The 14,369-nt window shown below is 43.4% G+C and overlaps 1 protein-coding gene across 2 annotated transcripts in view; it reads left to right on the forward strand.

Moving 5' to 3' along the window:
* The window catches only part of agrn (agrin), a 250,471-nt gene that overhangs the window by 148,874 nt on the left and 87,228 nt on the right, over positions 1–14,369 (forward strand). The gene's annotated exons all lie outside the window — the stretch shown is intronic.

Below are 14,369 nucleotides of genomic sequence, written 5' to 3' on the forward strand. Positions count from 1 at the left end.
GTGCTTAAGCGCCACCTGCACCCTCACAAAAAAAAAAAAAAAAAAAAAAGTGTGCCACTCACTTCTCCCATTGGTAGCCATCCAGTGTGTATTTTATCCCTTAGCCCTCGGTGGGTGCCCATACTCCTGCTGTAACTCTCATTGTTTCACTTTAGCAAAGCCCATCGAGATCCAGGGCTCCGAGTGGAGCAGCGGATTCCTGCCAAAGCTGCAACATTGCAGCAACCTCAGTAATAGCTAGTGTATTGTCAGCGTTGTGCCTGGCTGCCAGTGTGAGCCCACTGCTAATTCCAGGGGTCTGATTACAGTGCCGGCTTGGACCTGGCACTAATGACAAGCTTGGTGACTGCTCACCACTGGCAGAGAGGAAATAAAAAGATAGAAAGACGGAGAGGGGACAGGAGGAACAGAGGGTGCAGTGGAGAGGAGGGAGGAGGAGCAGCTGGAGAGGGAGGGAGGGAGGGATTCATGTTGGAGGAGGAATGAGCAATGAAACATTTAGAGAAAGACAAGGCATGCAAGAGCAAGTGAGTGAATGGGTGAACAGAATGCAGGAGTAGACTAAGTCCACAGAGAGAGTGCTGTAATGATGGTTCATGGAGGGTTAAGGCCAGCAGAAGCACCATAATTACAACAGGCAACAACAGCAGGCAGTGACTAGCAAAAAAAACCCAAAACAACATAAAGTCAGAAAAATAATAATGATGAGGCTAATGATAGTATTGCTGATAATAACTACATGCTCACCACCAGAACAGATTTTCTCCCTTGTCACGTCACATCTGCAACAGCAAGTCAAAAGCTATTTTGTTTTTTTTTTCTCTCCCCCAAATCCCTCCGTTTCCTGCATTTTAAAGAGGCCAGTGTAAATGACGCTGAAGCTAAGGCAATTTTTATGTCAACGCCCTCATGTGATCATTGAATCTGGCTCCTTCTCTAAGAACACAGGGCCCCTGGGAGATAAGTGTCTGCTGGACTTTTTTTTATTGTGTTTTGTATATTTGAAAAGCCCTAATTCCAGTTGCAGAAATGTTCAAGCCAACCTCCCTGCTAAATATGACATTATATCTTTCACAAATATCCATGCAAACATGCAAAATTTAAAAGTTAAGTAGATACTAAATTCAAATTTAAGGATCAGTTTCTGCATTTTTATTATAGCGTTTTAATGTGTGGGCCAGTCGCTCAGCAAAATCCCACCACCAGCTCTGCTCAGCCTGTCTGGCTGGATAAATGTGTCCACTGTAGCCTTTTTAAATAAATAAAAACTCATAAAACAACACTGTCAAACCCAGAGTCGCTGTAGTCCCGACTCACCTCGCAGGTCGTAGTGTTTCCAGTGTTTCCGCATCATCGCCACTTCAATGAGAACCAGTCAAGTCGAACACAGCCTGTGTTAGAATCCAGCTTAACATGATGTAGACACATTGCTTTTGTGTTTGTTTGTTTTTTTTCTGGGGAGGCCTCAGACTCAGATCCCTTTGATCACTTGAGTTTTGAAGTGAAAGCGAGAAAACCCAAAGAGCCAAATTATCCAGTCATGTGGATTCTGAGATAATGCCACGCTTTTCCATCATCATTTACCAGCTTTTTCATAAGGGGGGGTGGGGGGTGGGAAGGGAAGGTGGTGGGGGGTGTCAGTCATACACGATCCTATTTGCGTAAAAATGATGACTGCTGTGAAAAAGATGGAAAGTGTAAATCACAGTCGACTGTGGCAGAGCACATCGCTTTTAGAGCTGTATTTTCTTCTTCACAGACTCAACCCCGGCGCCACATGTCGAATACGCGTCCAGGTACTGATGCAGGTGATCCCAGGGTCTGAACATGTTGAACCAAAAAGGCTTTTTATTCAATGGAAATCAATATCTCATGCTTTTCATTCAAAGGACAAACACGTCCACAAATTAAGTTCCTGTTAATTCCTCCCATCTTTTCGCCCTGTGCGTTGTGACGTACGTCCGACTCAATGCGAGCTGTCATGGTCAAGTGTTTGCACTTGGCTAGCTGTGATTGCTAAAAATTTTTTAACCTTTACTTGTATAGCAACAGCCCTGTTGAAAGCTCCCACGCAGGACAAAATAACATAGCGTCTCTAACACTGTATTTGAAAGGGCAGCCGATGAAAGAATCGAGGGAGGTACACTTATAGCAGACGAAAGGTTCAGCCGAGTTGTAAGCTGCAGTGTAGCGTTGATCAAAAGATGTTTATGTGTTTCTGTGTGGACGAGTAAGAGGATATTTGTGTTTGTAGTTATAGTACAAACACACTGTATATAGTAGGTAGAGGTATAGATGGTGTAGGATGGTATACATGCATACTGTCTCCCAGTGTGTGCGCACGCCAAAGAGAGAGAGAGAGAGAGGGTGTTAGGAGGTTAGTGGAAGCCGAGTGACAGGTTCTCATTCTCTTTCTGCCTCCAATAAATTCAGCCGGTACAGAGGGTCTGGACAGGTCACTCTGGCTGAGATTATGGAGTTGTCAGTGCTGATGGAGGAAGAGAGAGGCAAAGACGGGAAGGACGAGGAGTGGGAGACAGCGTGGAGAGAGAGAGAGAGAGAGCTGATGGAAAGAGAGCTTTTAACTTTAGGAATAGTGTGGGCGGTTGGATTGGTGCTTTTGTGCAAAGCCTCGTTTGACTCATTCAATTTGAATGGCGGGTTTTCATTGGGGTAAGTGAATTGGCTACCGTTCTGAGAAGCCGTCATGTCCAATTCAAATCAACTCGGGAGTCTTATCTGGCACGCAGGAGTGCGGCCACAAAAGAAGTTTTCTTCTCGCAGATTATCCCCTTTTTAAAGGGACTGGAGTTATATGGAGCATTTTTGTTAGCACTAAGTACAAGTCTGAAGCCTGGGGAATGTTTTCTTTTTCAACAGGAGGGGGAGCATCAACCAGCAGGTCTCTGACATCTAGTGGATGCTGACACCAACACTACATTTCCCAGTGACAGCGTTTTAAACAATAAATCGTTCCCCTGCTTCAGACACTCAAGAGCTTTGACTGCTACAGCCTCACTCGGTCTCAATGTGACCAGTGTGGCTAATGTTAGCCTACTTCACGTTTGATGGATACTGCTGCGTAACTGACATTTCTGAGTCAGTCTGTTGACTTTACTGCCATTCTTCACTCATGCTACAGGTACACTGCACATCCTGTAAGTGTCACTTGTAGCCACAGTGGCCACTTAGTTCTGTGGTCATTTACCTGAATATGCACATGCCATAACCTCGTTAATGGGACATCCTGGTTTCATACAACCTCGGCATATCCTTGTAGTTTTGGTCATTGTTCCTATCTGTAATTATATCACTGCACTCATCAGGTGAATGGTTAAGTCTTGGGGAAAGCAGAAGTTAGCTAAAATAAATGATGAATAAAAGCATGGATTTAAACAACCCCCCCCCCACACACACACACATCACAGTTTTCAGACCAACTTCTTGGCACAACATTGTCTTACTGTCCTTATCGTAGTTGTGTTCACACAGTTTTCCTGTGCAAAGCCAAATAAAGATGTTTGTTGACAATCTGGACATTGTCAGATATTGTTGTATATAATCCTGCTCATCTGACTCCACAGTTCAGCTTGACTCAGTTTGGCTCAACAGAGGTAAAATCCCCTTTAACCATATTCATTTAGCACCTCACTCATAACACTGAACTGGCTATTACAACATTTGCCAGTGTAACGGTGTAATTTCCCTCCTGAGGGATGGACGAAATGACCCACATGCTGTTGAGGTGTGGACACTTAGTTGCCCCCAGTGCTCCTCTCTAATATTCACATAACCTGGCCCTTAATGTTTCAGACCAGCTCCGGGCCAGCTTCTTCATTATCTTCCTTTTTGTTCTAGATGGATGATTTGGGATTGGCGGGGTTACATTTCCGGCGGTCAGGCGGTCAAGTGGGCAGGCGGTGAGCAGATAATGGCCTCAGATATTATTGAAATTAAAAGGAGAAGCTGCGTTTAAATTGGCCCAGCAGGAGTGCCTGATAACAACGCACGGAGAGAGCAACAAAAAAGAAAGAACTGAGAAGCAAAGAGAGAGAGACAGAGAGAGAGAGAGAGAGAAAGAAACAGCCAGCAGAAGCACTTTCTGGTTCAGAGAGACAAGAGACATTTGGGCAACTGTGTGTATGTGAGTGTGTGTGTGTGTGTGTGTGTGTGTGTGTGTGTGTGTGTGTGTGTGTGGGTGGGTATTACTGCGTGTATGGGCATGCACACGCTACAATTGGCCAGGGAGCATGCACCATGTTGCCTCTCCTAATATTGAACTTGGAGCGGAGTGGTAAATACACTCCCTTTCCCAGAGAGAGCTACAGAAGTGCTGCAAAACTCATCTTGTGTGGCCACTCTAGTGGAACATGAAATTTTCGTTCTTTTTTTTCTTTTTTCTTTTTTTTACTTTATTCTTTTTCTTCTAAAAGAAGTGCAACAAGTAATGCAAGTGTGTGTGTGTGTGTGTGTGTGTGTGTGTGTGTGTGTGTGGGTGAGGTGAGGTGACTGGGGTTTGAGACAGTGATCAATGGAGATTGATTTTGTGTGCGTGTGCGTGCACATGTGCACGCCTGAGTGTGTTCCTGAGAGTTTCCCATAAGTGCGGCCGGCTGCCTTCCACTCTCCGCACTCTCTCTCTCTCTCTCTCTCTCTCTCTCTCTCTCTCTCCCTCTCTCCCTCTCTCTCTCTATCCGGGCTTTAGAGAGGGCGTTATCTCTCCAGTGCCGGCACACTCTTCTGTCCTCACAGTGAAAGGAGAAAGGCATCAGTACTCCACACCTGCTGCTCTGTCTGCTCTAACATACTGCAGGCAGTCAGACCCAATACTAGAAGGATGTGAACCTCCCAATCTTAAACATAAAGTACTGTATGTGTTGCAGCCTCTGGTACTTACTTGTAATATATATAAGAGTTTATAAGAGCTATTCAGCGATTTTATACAGTAAACCTGTCTCATATGCAGCTAATTCCCATTTGCAAATAAGTTTTGTAGCGACTGTAATGGAAACCAGATTACATTATCTATCAACTTAATGAGGAAATATTTATAATAAACAAATCTGCAAAATGTTCACTGTACTTGGATCCGTTTCCTCCAGTAGCTGCTCTTGGCAACTAAAACATAATTAACATTTTATAGTTATGTTTTGAAAACTGAAAGCACTCATGTTTGGAAAGGTTGTGGTCTTGGTTAAATATTGCAAAAGCCAACACATGAGATGGGATACGTTGACTTTTTCAATATTTTACCAAAGCCGTGATCTTTTCCCTGAACCACAGCCAATGTTTAGTGGTCAATATAATCCTCCCAACAATCACAAATCCTCCTAAATGTATTCGCCCAAGCGCATTAGTCTCTATTTGTGACTCTTGTTTGCATAGACTCATATATTTACAGGATTTAATGATACTGAATTTCAGTGCTTTTTTGTATTTTGTACGTAGAAAGTGTGGTTTTGCAGAATATCGTGTGCGGCTGCACTGAATGTGTTGTGTGCGCCTACTGTAATAATGAGACTTACCCTCCAGAGACTTGCAGAGAGACTGTGACAAGGAGCAGTGAAGCCGCTCCTGCTGGAACAACACCTCGCTAACACTTTTTCGTTGGGATTATATAAGATAGCAGAATTATTTATTTTGATACATCTTGGTAGCCCAATCAGAGTTTCTTCTTCTGCTTGTTCACCTGTTTTTTATGGAAGTCTCTTCTTTTTGCTCTTGAACTATTGTTGAAAGAGTTTTTTTTTTTTCCCTCAGAGAAGCTCAAACAGTCTGTGGTCTGAGCCTCTTACCCCAACTGTACATTTTGCCTTTTGTCTGGTGCTGGTGTGGCTGGTTGTTAAGGTGTCTGGGTCGGGCCGGGTAAAGCCTTGATTTATCCCCTCATAGAGGCTGAAGCTGACCAGGAGGGGGGACATTTCAGGAAATCCCCTGCAAACAAATCCCTCTTTCTGGAACAGAGCTGGGGAGTGAAGAGATGAAAGGCAACTTGCTTCATTCCACCTTTACCTCCACATACTCCCTAACCCTTCCCCTTTCCTCCTCTTCCCCTCCTTCCTCCTCCCTTTCCCTGTACTTCTACTTTTTGCTCATGCTTTGATTATCTCTTTTGTTACCCTGGTGACATGCCCGGTTGCCCCCGCATACAATGGAGTGGTGGTAATATCTGTAGATGGTGGAGATGACTTTTGGCTTTTCCAGAAGATAACAGTGTTCTGCACTGTGACTGAGGAGGAGTCATCTCTACCTCGCTTCCTTTCTCCCATCTCCTTCCTTCTGGCCTCCTTTCCCCTTTTACCTTCCTCTCTCTAACCTTCTTCCTTTCTCTCTTTTTGTGTTTTTCCCTTCACCTTTATCTCCCCTCTTTTCCTCACTCCCTCCTCTTCTTTGTCTCTCCATTTCTTGCCTTCCCCTTCTCCCTCCTTCGTCATTTTATTCCACGTCTCTCTCTTGCACCTCTTCTTCAGTTGCTTGCTTTTGACCAGCCAAAAATAGCTCAGCCTCGCTCTCCCCCTCTCTTGACTACTTTCTCTCTCTCCACCAATTTCTTTCATTCCGTTCCTTCTTTTGCATTTCCCTCCATCAGACCGAATTTCTCTGTTTCTTGCTGCCACTCTCATCAGCGGTAACATGAATGCGCACACACACACACACACACACACACACACACACACACACACACACACACACACACATATACCGTATGAACGCAGAGAGTAATCAGATTTCTCCAGGGTGATTGCTGAACACATTTATGTTCACACACACACACACACACTAACACACAGGGCGAGAGGTCATTGTAAATAACTCGGTTTCCATGCTTTCATTTCCCTGGGGCATTGACTCTTGCTTGATATTCATAACCATAACATGCAGAACCTGATGGACTGACTATGTGAGTGAGTGTGTGTCTGTGTCTGTGTGTGTGTGTGTGTGTGTGTGTGTGTGTGTGTGTGTGTGTGTGTGTGTGTGTGTGTGTGTGTGTAATGATACAGTATTTATACCCGTATGCATGTACACGCATATACACACAAGCATGCTTAGTGAAATATACACACACTGCAGGCATTTTGCAAACAGATAGAAAAATATACGTTCTTGTTATCATCCTTCACGCACACACACGCACACACACACACACACACACACCCACATACAGAGATGATAATGGGCTTCGCTGGAATCCTCTATCCATCTTTACTTGCAGTTCCACTCATCTGCAACCACTGATACTTGTAAGACAAACCCTGTCTTCTTCATCTCTTTCTCTCTCCAGCGTTCACCTCTCTAAAACCTGCGGGCAAAACACAGATAATGTACACACACACACACAAACACACCTCCATATCAACACACATACCTGCTTAATACCAGACAAGAGGTTGTGTTTTGAGACTTTTTAATGTATTTATGCATTTGGCTTCTCCTGAATAATACATCATTATTTGTTATTTTCCCTGCGTATACTTCAGGAGAGACGGAAAGAGGTGAAAACAATAAAAGCAAAGCAGTGTTGAAAATACCAGGATAACTACCAGCTCTGCAGACAATACTGGATATTTTATTGTATTTGTGTGGAAGACTGGTGACAAGTGTTCAGAGCCAGATTTCTAAAGAATATCTGTTTGTGTCGGTATTGACTTATGTGTGATACATACACAAACACATATAAACATATACAAATATATATGTGTGTGTATATGACTTTCTCTAAATGCTGTTTCCCTCATTGACTTAATTATATATATATATATATAGAGAGAGAGAGAGAGAGAGAGAGAGAGAGAGAGAGAGAGAGAGAGAGAGAGAGGCCGGTCTATGCACCATACAGTAACAGTTCATTCATTTAATTCATGTTGAGTTCATGAATCACTTTGGAATCTATATTCTGCATTGCACGTTCATGGTCAACACCTTTAGGTGCACACACACACACACACACACACACAACTACTCCTGCTCCTTGTGTAAGAAGCGTACATCGACTGCCGCTCCACCAGAGTAACGCTGTGTTCACACTGTGGCGGTCGAGGGGAATTTAGTTCCTCGCTTTCAATGGGAGACTGACTGTAAATTCCTCCACGGCTGATTTCCAATGAGCAGACAGATGTTAAACTTTCACAGCGTTCAGCCCTGCAGTGTGGGGGAATGAAAACCAGGCGCTGTAGCTGTTTCAGCCACATGGATGTAGTCGTGTGTGTTTGTGAATCAGCTCCCATTGTCTGGAAGCCAAAATGAAGTGGTGCAGTGGTTATTGATCCGGGTCATCGGGACCCAGAATCATGCTGGTGTTCATGTAAGCGATCTAATGAGACACACACTGTTTACGCTTGAGCTGGAATGTGAGTGTTAACTGAGTGGGAGGACAGAAACCTAGCAGCCTGTTGTCCTCAGGAACAGGACAGAAAAATGCTCAAGGAGAAAATATGTAGAGAAGATTCTCTTGCGAGAAGCATTTCTAAGATTAGAGCTGAAAAAACTCTCCATTTACTAGATAGTGCTCTATATTTACTTACTGCCATTTTATTTGACTGTTTAAATTCAGACATAGCTCAAGAGGAAAAAGGTTTAGTGCCCAGTTTTGCAATGGACGATTCATTCAGAAACCTAAAATGAAGCCGTATAACCTCTGCTCAACAGCCGCCACAAGCAGCAATAACAGAATAATGGCGTGCTAACTTTGTTTTGTTTTCTTGCAATGATTCTCTTAAGTCAGTTTCTTTATCTGACAGCAGGGCACGGTGAAAAGAGTTGGTGATCTTGATGAGGAATTGGAGGTGTGCAGCTTGTCGGCTGCAGTTCTCCATCTAACAGCTCGCTGTGACTGCTCTTTCTTGTTCCTTCACTCCCCTGTAGCATTTCATTCTTATCCACTGACAAAAAGCTCAGAAAATGACCGTGTATCAGCTCTAACCACAGCTGGACATAAAATGTGTTTCCTGTGGCTGCTCCATAATAAAAGCCACTCTGTGGTTCGCCAGTTGAATACTTTTAATGTAATAGCCCCAGCAGCGGAAAATGTTGGGTTTGCATTAGCGGTTAGTCATTACAGTTCAACAAAACATCTGCAAGTCCGCCATCAGTTAACCTCATATAATATTTTATTGATATAATATTAAATAAATTAACAATCTTTAACAATGAACAGTCAATTTAACAAATAGCTCCTTCAAAATCAGAAATCCATCAGAAAAAAAAGAAATAATAATTTGATTTAAAGGGTTACCATTATTATTTTCATTCTGTCATGTTAGCTTCTGAAATCATCATATTTAAGTGTTTCTTCCTGGAAACCCTTCACATTTTTGTCCAAAACCATTTTCACAGTGAGAAGCTTTTACAGCCAGGAGATAACAGTCTTCCCGGCCTTTTGCTTGTTGCCCATTTTTGAGCACTTCCTCTCTGAGGTGCATCCTGACACAATATCCTGTTCACAGTGAAATAACACAAGACAGACACTATGAAAATGCTGTTTCCCCAGTGGGTTGAATGGGTCTGTTTTATAGTGTTTATCAGAATCACTTGACTGATGCTGACCGTATGGTAAATTTGTTTGTCTATTGTTTAACCTGATCACATTAACTTCATTCTAACTCTGAGGGTTGAGAGGACAGAGCAGGACACCCTCCATTTCTTCTCCAATGCGTTTGTTTTCTTACTCCTAGATCTAACAATGTTCTTGACAATTAGAATAATAGAAACACACACACACACACACACACACACACACACACACATACACACACACAGTGCTTGTCTGCAGTAATAATGCTCGTCAGAAAAGGAGGAGAATCAATCCAAGTTATTTTCATCTACTGTTTGCACTGAATAAATGTCAGTTCTCTCTGCTCCTCCTGCAGCTTCGCTCTACCCCTCCCACTCCATCAAAACACCTTAAATTAAATTGTTGTCATGTTAAACAGGGTCCTACACTGCGAGGCTGAAATGGGCTGCCTGATCTGAAGGATTTATCTGATTGCAAGTGTGTGTGGCAGTGTGTGTGTGTGTGTGTGTGTGTGTGTGTGTGTGTGTGTGTGTGTGTGTGTGTGTGTGTGTGTGTGGAGATTGTGCGTGTTCATATATGCCAGTGCACGTTTACAGGCAGCCACGGAGTTCAGATAAGTCTGCAAGTGAGTTTGTGATATATATGCATGTGTATCTGTGCATGCATGCGTGTGTGTGCGTGTGTGTGTGTGTGGGGCGCTTCCTGTTGTGCTGGTAGTGATAAGGGAGGGAGCAGGGGGTTAGAGCTAATCAAATGCAATGATGCGAGGTGGGGGGACTTGGCGGTGAGTGTTCTAATCAAGAACCCCCCCTACACGCACACACACGCACACACACGCACACACACACACAACACCAGCAGATAAGGAAAGAGAAAGAGAGAAAATGTGACAGAGGCAGGAAAACAGCAATGAGGGGGTTGAGTTAAACTGTCGTTTGAGAAAATACAGCAAGGAAGAAGAAACATACAAAAGAAAGTGTTCAGACATTTACAGTAAAGGAATAGTTCAACAAGCTGTTTCCGCTTCTTTTCTTAATTCAACTATTCCTTTAAAGGCAGTTCTCCTCCGTATCATGAATCCATGCTGATCCAACCTACGGCAGCTAGCCGTGTTTGCCATCTACCGTACTGTGTTTACTTCATGTCATTTAGGTTTCTGTGTGTGAAAATGAAAAAATATATGTGATTGCCCTCAAAAAGGAAAGAGACAAACAAGCAAGGAGAGAGAGGGGCGATATGGAGAAGTGTGTAGAAGTGCGATAAGAGAGAGGGCCAGAATAGGAGCGAGGAAAAGGCAAGAGCGGGAAAATAAACAAGGTTAACGGACAAGATCAATAAAAACGGAGATCGAAGAACTAAATATGGATGAAAGTGTGCAGCCAGATACCCGGACCAAGTGATGATGAGCAGGAGGCAGAGACTGAGGGAAGGCCAAAGGATTAACAGTCCTACACACCTCTCCAACACACACACAAGCACGCACACACACCCACACACACTCTTCACTTTCTCTACTGTGAGGCCAATTGCTGGAAGATGATTCTCTGTGTTTGATGTAGTTCTTCAAAGAGCTCCATAGAACTGCAGCTGTTGCTCTCCTTTACACGCCTTGCTGTTTTACCCTTGAGAATGGAAAATGAACCGCGAAAAGCCCTCATCATACTCCAGTCTGCCGGCCACACACTCACAGCCAAGTAGATGCTGTGTGAGTGTACGTTGGACGAGAGGGTTTGCCTGGACAGATTTTAGCCCGCTTCATTTTGGAAGACGATGACACCGTCCAACCCGACGAAATAAAATATGTTTTTTTACGAAAAATTTAAATGACAGATGACAAAATGCTAAAAAAAAACGCTGTAAGGTTTCATGATTCCAAAAGAGTCCAATTTGTCTCATAGCTGTCATTTTCCAGTGGCATCGTTCACGCTTGAAAGACGCAGTGAAGCGCAGGTGGGGCGGTGAAATGACTACACACGGTCCCATCTATTCTGCTGAGTGGCAGAAAGAAGGCAGGGCGGGATTAAAACGTCTGGATGTGGCATTTATGACAAACACAGACGGAGATGTACAGGTCTTTCATGGGACAGCGCATGAGCTCAAAGAAATCCTGAAAGAGAATATCTGGCTCTTTAGTTGCTAAATGCACCATTATGCTCAGCGGCTACTCGCTAACTTAATTGCTGAGTAGGTAGTGAACAGTAGGTTTATCTGGGGCTTTTTACAAACTACAAACAGCTGCTGAAATGGATTGGATAAATGTGCTAAGAGTGAACCACAAACTAAAGCTGTAGGCTGTAAAAAATAAAGAGGAAAGATGCTGCATCACAAGGAGATAAGGGGGAATAATTCAGATGATAATTATTTGTGGGTTTGTTAATACAAGCATTAGTCCTTTGGTGTTACATGTGATCCATTGCAATATAAAAATATTGATTAACGCAGCTTTAAAATAAATCTCAGTGCCAAGACAACAAGAGAAGACCACAGCGTGTACACCTCTGGCGGATGTGATCATGATGCATTTCACTGAACACAGTCCAGGGTTTGGAGGATTCTTGTGTGTGACAACAAAGCTGTGATGATGACCACCCCGTTGGAAAAGACATAATCCTGGGTTTATGTATTTAGGCCACGCCAGAGAGGTGTCTCAGTGTCTTGCTAAAGGACTCCGTGGATGGATACACATCACGCGTCAGACCATCCACACGCTTCAAGTGTTACATCTCACTTTGTTTCAGACCTGTAATCCATATGAGCGAGCTAAGAGAGATAAAGGATAAGACGAAAAGACAGACAACACTAACTGATGGACGGTCTCTTTAACCTTGGGGCCTTCCTGTCACCTTAATGGCCCACGGGATCAAGTCAGTATTACCTATTGAAAAAGTGTCAGTGCTTATACCATGAGCTGTGTCTCTCGGATTAACGGTGAGGCCTTTTTCGAAAGCAACAAAGACCTTCGTGCCGAAATAAGTCTGGGAGCGCAGTCGGAGATGCTATTAACTGCTTGTTTGTTTACCTTTATAAGGCCGGGATCGCACAGTCAATAATGCATTATGGTGCTTTAAATGGTTGAGTTCTACACCAGGCAAGCCTTAATCAAATGCAGTGATATGAAAGTCATTAGACCCAGTTAGCAGATTTAGCATTGCAGCAAACACTTACACCACAGCTATGGTTCACTGATGTAATGTTTTCATCACAAAAACTTCACTGAACAGGAGAAATTACTTTAGTGTACGTGATAATTTAAAAGCCAAATAAATCCAATGTGTAAAAAAAAACACCGTCATGCCCACAGAGTGACAAACAAAGTGACAACAGAAGGAGAAAAGTTGCTGTGTTTCAAATAAATGGACTTCCATCAGAGAGCGATGCTTTCAGAGCGTCACCCCGGCCATGGAAAGAGGTGCGGGGACTCGTGTGAGCTAAGTGGCGCATATGCCACAAGTTTCCTTTCATTTGCTCCTGATTAACGGGAGCCGGTGGTGGTGGGAAGCCAAAAAAAAAATCAGCGCTGATGTGCAGCGAAGCGTCGGCTAATCATGCTTGGCCTTTGCCATCGACGCTTACTAATGAGTGATGGCCGCTGGGCCTCAATGTGGCTTTCTGATCTGCTACGAAGTCAGTCATAGTAGGTGTTGGTCCCACAAACATACACAGGCTTGTCTGTATGAAACACATATCAACAGCTAAGTGCACCTAAAGTAGGAGAATTCCCACTGCTTTATCTCAGTAAACCCATGTAAATAAATAAATGTTAATCAGCTCTCTGTCTCCAACTGATATAAGAGCAATTATATTTACAGCCATTTCATGAAAGTTGTTCTGAGGTCAGTAGTTTCCAACCTGGAGGACGAGCCTAGAAAATGATTAACAGCATTTTAAGAATATAAACATTCGACTATTGTCAAATCCTCATTCGTTTTTTATGATCGTTATGCTATGCTATCCTGCTACAGGATTCTAAGGACTGTCAAACGGCAGCAATGTGCGGGGAGAACACAGCAGCACATGGCGTGGCTGTAAATGGCCAGAAGCCAAAACGTTTAGTGCACTAAGTCATGACTTCTACATTTCCAGTGATTTTCGTTCGAAAAACAACATCAATATCAGCTTTGGAAAACTCATCAACAGAAAAAACATTTGCTTACAAATTATCTTTTGTAAGCAAATGGAGAAAATTCCACAGTAATGAGTCCTGGAGACTTAATTTAAAAAATAACAAAGATCCAGAGGATTAGAATTTAAAACTAGTGTGAAAAAGACTGAAGTGCTATTTATTAACTTCTAATTTTGTCTCTCTCTCTTTCTCCACACACACACACACACATACACACACACACACACACACACACACACACACACACACACACATCTGGGCTGCTGCTGGTGCTGTGGTGGCAGGGCATCAGGTAAAGCCAGCATGACGCTGACAGCTCCCTGTCCCTAATGAAGCATTAATAAACTACAGCTCAAAACAGTGGATCAGAGAGCAGCAGAGTTCCCCACCTGCCTGGCTGCCTGCTCGCTGCCAGGGGGAGAGATGAGAGGTGAGAGGATCACCGTAATCCCCCATCCTCAAAAACCCCTCTGCCCCACTTTTCAGAGAGACAAACCCCCCCCAGCCTTCATCACCTGCTCTTCAGTATTGTGCCGAAAGGTACTTTTCAGTTTTCACAAGTCTGATGTCAAATAAATACTCAATAAAAAGAGACCTCACATAATTAAACCACCACTAACACTCCAGCAGCTCTGCACCGAGCCACGCAGCTGGAGATGTTATTTCCTTTACAGTTTTCACATATTTTCTGATACGTGAATAAATGTAGTTTTATCGAAAATGTATGCATTCGAA

The sequence above is a fragment of the Seriola lalandi genome, unplaced genomic scaffold (assembly GCF_002814215.2).
Source record: "Seriola lalandi dorsalis isolate HSWRI2012SDOR001 ecotype SW California unplaced genomic scaffold, Sedor1 jcf7180002054345, whole genome shotgun sequence".
NCBI lineage: Eukaryota > Metazoa > Chordata > Actinopteri > Carangiformes > Carangidae > Seriola > Seriola lalandi.